Below are 6,695 nucleotides of genomic sequence, written 5' to 3'. Positions count from 1 at the left end.
GTTTGTGTGTGTGACGAGGTGCACAATTGCAAGTTTGTGTGTTTGTGTGTGTGACGAGGTGCACAATTGCAAGCTTGTGTGTTTGTGTGTGTGTGTGACGAGGTGCACAATTGCAAGCTTGTGTGTTTGTGTGTGTGACGAGGTGCACAATTGCAAGCTTGTGTGTTTGTGTGTGTGTGTGACGAGGTGCACAATTGCAAGCTTGTGTGTTTGTGTGTGTGACGAGGTGCACAATTGCAAGCTTGTGTGTTTGTGTGTGTGACGAGGTGCACAATTGCAAGCTTGTGTGTTTGTGTGTGTGACGAGGTGCACAATTGCAAGCTTGTGTGTTTGTGTGTGTGACGAGCGCCACAGATGGAGCACGGTACGCTCACCTTTTCACGAACAGCTTATATCCTCACTATTTGATTGTGATTCATATACACGTACGTGTGATATAGTCGGAATCATACAATGGACTCCGCGTTCATGATTTGGGAAATATTTTTTTATAAATATAAAAGCGAGCATCAAAACCATTTCCCTAATCATGAAATATGAATTATATCATCTATATGAATACTAGTAATACTTTTGTTTATAGAAAGAGTTGTTGGCGTTAGTTGCACTTAAAAGTGATGTGAATCCTCGAAATCATAATGATGATGATGATGACGACGACGACGACGACGACGACGATGATGATGATGATGATGATGATGATCGTCGTCGTCATCAGTATCCTCATCGCCATCATCAAAATGTTATCATCATTACGATATCACCTCTATAATGTCACTACCATAATCAGCAGCAGCAATAACAGCAACAGCTGATTCAACGACAAAACGAATATCTTTTTATGCGTGACCTTGGTGTGTGTAACATCCGATGCGCTTCACGGAAAGCAAAAAAATCAAACTCCAGCGATAAACAGTTACCGAGAGAAGGACCCATTTCCCCAAGAGATCGCCGAGTCACGTGACCGCCGAGCGCGGCAGACACGCAGCACCATAACTTCCTGGTTTGTTTAGTAGGTGAAGGTCGCAGCACTCCCTTGAATAACCACGAGGGCATATCAATTGCCTTCGCAGTCGCCACAGCAATGACGGGTTTTTTACTTCCTATGCAGGCGGACGCGAATAAATTACGTTTTCTGGTCAGTCTGGTTTCTGAACATTAACACATGGCGCAAAACGTTTAATAGACAGGCAGAAAGAGAGACACGTTTGTTTAGAATGAAACGTACACTGATCGTGGTTTAATGTACTGATATAGACATAATTAAATGTACATAATTAATGTTTGAGTATAATGGTCTATTTCCTTAAAAAATCTGTATTCATCTATATCACATACGTGTATAATATACATAAATGTCATACACGTAGCTGTTTTAAATAGTTTAAATTCTTTGCTCCTGCTATCCCGAGCTATCATGTGTAAATGGAGTTTACGTACTTAGTATCACATTTCAGTGCAAATTGTGGTGTTGTGGATGGATGGATGGATGGATGGATGGACGGATGGACGATGAACGGCCGGATGGATGGACGGATGGATGGGTGATGAACGGCCGGATGGATGGACGGATGGATGGGTGATGAACGGCCGGATGGATGGACGGATGGATGGGTGATGAACGGCCGGATAGATGGACGGATGGATGGGTGATGGACGGACGGATGAATGGACGGATGAATGGGTGATGAACGGCCGGATGGATGGACCGATGGATGGGTGATGAACGGCCGGATGGATGGATGGACGGATGGATGATGAACGGCCGGATGGATGGACGGATGGATAGATGATGAACGGACGGATGGATGGGTGATGGACGGCCGGATGGATGGACGGATGGATGGGTGATGGACGGATGGATGGATGGACGGACGGACGGATGGATGGATGGATGATGGATGAGGACAGACGGGCGGACTGACAGACAGAGAGACAGATAAACATCGATGTGTATAGATAGGTTGACAAAGAGACAGACAGATGGACAGATAGATGAACAGTTTACTAACATAAAAAACGAACATACACTTCAGAGAATCAAGCGGATGGATGGACAAATCGTTTCCCGAAAAATCATGAAAAAATAATTATGCACAACTATTTTCCTCTATCGTTAACAATGCATACTAATGTCAGTATAAAAACCACAACAGAAATCCCTTAACGATCCGGTACGCATTAGAGCATCATTTAATATTTTAAGGAGACCAGCATGATGCTGAAGAATTGATCAGTTACCAAGAGACTCCCTGGTACTTCCCGAGAGAAACGATTATTTCATCCTGAATGTGAACCCAGCCTTATTGGTCCTTCAAACTGTCCATTGTACTGTATCATGTTTCCTAGACCCGTAGCAGTGGTTGGCCTAAAAGTGACGGTCTCTTGATTGTGTATTGTATCACGGTTTCATTAATACGGATCACATCGTGTGGACTAACTTCCTCTCTCTGAAATGAAAATATGTTACAGAGGAAACAGTTATAAAATGATCGAAATAACTATTATTAAAAGGAGCCCCAAAACTCAGATATTGCAGTAATCTAGACGTGACAGCTATAATAGGCTTGCATGGGCATTATTGAATATATTTGTTTCGAGTCTGTATGAGAGATTAGCCATCTAGCTGTGCGCATAAATAGTACACAAATATACCGAAAAGGCTAACTGACATCATATTTGTTAATACAATAGCAAATAACAATATGATCAAAGGATTATGTTATGGTTTTTACCTTTTCACAATATAATAATTGTTTGATCAGATGGTACGTCTAGATAGGTGTTTAAATACTCCTATTTAATACTACAGTTAAAGGGAGGGCAGTGTAGAGTTGTATCCCTTACTTATGAAAGGATCATGTGATCATGCCTTTTTAAAATTATTGTTTGTTTGCCAGTTGTTTAACGCCGCACTCAGCAATATTCCCGCTATATGACGGCGGTCTGTAAATAATCGAGTCCACACCAGACAATCCAGTGATTGACATCATGAGCTTCGATCTGCGCAATTGGGTTACGATGACATGCATCAACCAAGTCAGCGAGTCTGACCACCTCTTACGTCGCCTCTTACGACAAGCAGATTCTCCTCTTACGACACACATGGGTTTCTGAAGATCTATTCTAACTCAGATCTTCACGGGTTTTGTTGTTAAATAGTTTGTTTGTTCTTTAACCCCACACTCAGCAATATTGATGCTATATGACGGCGGTCTGTAAATAATCAAGTCTGGACCAGGCAATCCAGTGTGGGGGTGGGGGTGGAGTTTCGTTTGGTTTTAGGACTGTATCATATTAGGACTGACCAACCCCCCAACTCCCCATTTTACGGATCCAAATATTTTTCATGGCTCCCCAAATACATTACCATTTTTTCATGAAACCGCCCCCTTAAAGTACTGTCAAGGCCCTTGATAAGGTTCAATTATATTTGTTTTCTTTTGTTGAAAATGTGACAGATGCAACCATTGTACATATTTATTGTATTTTTGTTCAATGTCTGTTTTTTAGTGTCTGTTATTCTGTGTGTAACGTTTATGTATTATTCGTGGTTAGAACAGATTGAATAATTATAGTTCTGGTGTCCTTCCTGGTATAAGCCAAGCCAAGCTGGCTCTTTGTTTTGCATGTACTCAGTCAGCACACATTCTCTTTACAGACAGGTTGAAACCATCTTACTCAGATATCAAGAATAATAACTTGCGACACTGTGTTAGGGAACACCCCAGTCTCACCACAGGGGTGTGAAATATATTATGCTCATAAATTGGCGAAATAAAACGCCCCTAAATAGATCACGCATTCAGGACTCACGGAGATGCAGTCAACCACATCCCCCGCCTGATTTATTAAGTAAGAAAATCGTAGCTTACTGGGATCAGTTCCACCTCGGAGTCCCATCAGGGTACATACGTACTTCGATACAATAACCATGCGGCTACAATCAGACCGTTTCGAGGAGACTCGGGTTTGACGAGTCCGCCATATTCTACTGCTGGACGTATTATGCTATTATATAGGATCAATAAATAAGTGGAGTGGTCAATAAATATAAGCGTAGAGACCATTTCCATGACGTCAGAAAGCCCTGTGATTGAGAATCATCGTGCCCTGACTGTGTGGGCCGGTGCTCATGGGTATACCACCATAGACCTGTCTGGGACATGGTTGCTTTTCATAGGCCGTTGTGAGGTGAGTTGAAATTGGGTTTAACGTCGCGTCCAAGATTATTGCACTTATATAGCGACGTGCATGCACGTGTGTGTGTGTGTGTGTGTGTGGCTGCTTGTACTAGACCGGACTGATGCCGATTTATAGCGCTAGCTCACTGAGATACCATGCCGCAGTTTAACATGAATACCCCACTCAGACACAGTATACTGACTCCGAACTGACCAGTCCTTGCTTTAACCCCTAAATCGAGCGCCTTACAGGGTAACAACAAGTACCATCTTTTACCGTCTTTTGGTATGACGCGGCCGGGGATCGAACCCCGGACCTTCCGCTCTTCGGGCGGACGCTCTACCACTAGACCACGGAGGCGGTCATATAGGCCGTTGTGTTAAACCTGGAATGGTGTGGCTGTGGTACGTGTAAACCAACATTCATTCACTCACTCACTCACTCACAATCAATCACTTCAGGTCTGTCACAATGACACTAATCCACCGCTGATCACACAAACCAGGGGTTGGTAACAAATTCCCTACATTCAGCGTGTAAGGTTTATATAGGAGCAGTGACGCAGACCTTGGCGTTTACCGTTTGGTGAAACCCACGAGCACGGGTATGGTGCTGGGAAATCGAAAAACATAATCAGGGCGAACCGGGATTCGAGCCCACTATCATAGTATCCTCGCAATCAAAAGGGAACACAACTCTTCTCTTCGAAAAGCGTCGCAGAAAAGGATTGAGACAGGCGTGTGACCCTGAAAGTTGAGAGTTGAAATGACGTCAAATTTGTAGATGAGTACGTGTTTTAATACATGTATATTGTCAACTCCAAGCTTCCATTAAATTTAAGTAAATATATGCAAGTATATTTTCAAAATAATGAGGTCATAGATTATATTTTTCCTTATTATTTATACTCGCACAGAAACATGCAGGTATTGTTTCGCAAGGAGTGAGTGAGTAAGTATTGTTTTACGCCGCGTTTAGCAATATTCCAGCAATATCACGGCGGGGGACACCAGAAATTGGCTTCACACAATGTACCCATGTCGGGAATCGAACCCGGGTCTTCGGCGTGACGAGCGAACGCTTTAACCACTAGGCTACCCGACCGCCCCGTTTCGCAAGGAAAGATAACTCTAAGTTAAACTCTGACAATCTTGACTGTTATCAACTTTCATCAAAATCGCATTTGATAGTAAAAGGTATTATTGCTCACCATGACGATCGTGTATATGTTTTCAATTAGATGATAATCAACGTTCTATTAGTTTTTCAAGACCTAACACCGTATCCGTTCAGAATGGATGTCAAAACATAAAATGATATGATTTAGCTGTGAAAGCCACTTTTATTCATCAGCGTGTTAATAAAGAGTTCAGAAGACACACCAAAACTCTAAGAATTTAGTCACGGGACATATCCCAAATGGGCAATGAGATATCACACAAGGAAAGAAGCCAGGTGGTCACGCCGAGATAACGTTGCCAGCGTTAAGTCTGCCATTTGAGCGCATTTTCCGAGATCGTGCGTGGGGCGCGTCCCGATAAATACGTGTAACATCATTATTGTACATTTTGTTATCTGAGACAGACATCGTGACGAAACATCGGGATGAAGGAATTGCTGGTCAATCTTGTTTCCTGACGTCCTTAATAATGGACATGTTGACAAGTATCAACCAAGCTTCATTACCAAGGTAACTGCACACACGTGTGACCTTTCCTCAGTGGGGCTAGCGTATCTCCCTTTGAAAAAAAGTCCCTCCCTACCCCTGAACACACAGACACGGGTTAAAGCGTCCCTCGTCACGCCGAAGACCCGGGTTCGATTCCCGAAATCGGTACACTGTGTGTACAATTTCTGGTGTCCCCCGCCGTGATATTGCTGGAATATTGCTAAAAGCGGCCTAAAACCTCACGCACTCACTCACTCACTCACTCACATATACACTTACTCTGAAGGTTACGGTACGAGACATGCGCCCCGCCTCAACACCCATTAACCGACCCACCCCAACACACGTTTCTGAAGGTAGGATTCGATAATGTGAACCCACATCCCACGCATTTATAAAACGATGGTTCCGCCTCTGATGGCATGGCAATTGCAAGATGTATGTTCTTCAAAAGAGTACGGCCATGATTCCTTTATTGTCCCCACTCAAAATTCAAGTATGTCCCATTTGAGCGAACTCCGGTTTAATTTTTTAATTTTTTTTAATTTCAGCTTTTGGTGACAGCTTTATTTACATCCGGGACCTGCATCCTCATAACCTTGCGGCAATATGCATGACTTCTACTCAGGTTTTGATAGGGGTAATTAAGTATGTCATTCTGTATGCACTTGACAAATGAAAATCATTTTTGGTATCATGGAAAGATAAAAATATCCGTAAAGTGGAGTAGTATATGTAAGTATATAATATTAATACTATAATGAGTGTACACTCAAGAAAAGCCAACCTGAGGCACGGTTATAGGTAGTCGGGTAGCCTAGTGGTTAAAGCGTTCGCTCGT

Source organism: Haliotis rufescens, unplaced genomic scaffold, assembly GCF_023055435.1.
Source record: "Haliotis rufescens isolate VD_foot unplaced genomic scaffold, xgHalRufe1.0.p SCAF_6, whole genome shotgun sequence".
NCBI classification, from domain to species: domain Eukaryota; kingdom Metazoa; phylum Mollusca; class Gastropoda; order Lepetellida; family Haliotidae; genus Haliotis; species Haliotis rufescens.
Note: the sequence above shows the minus strand (reverse complement) of the source record.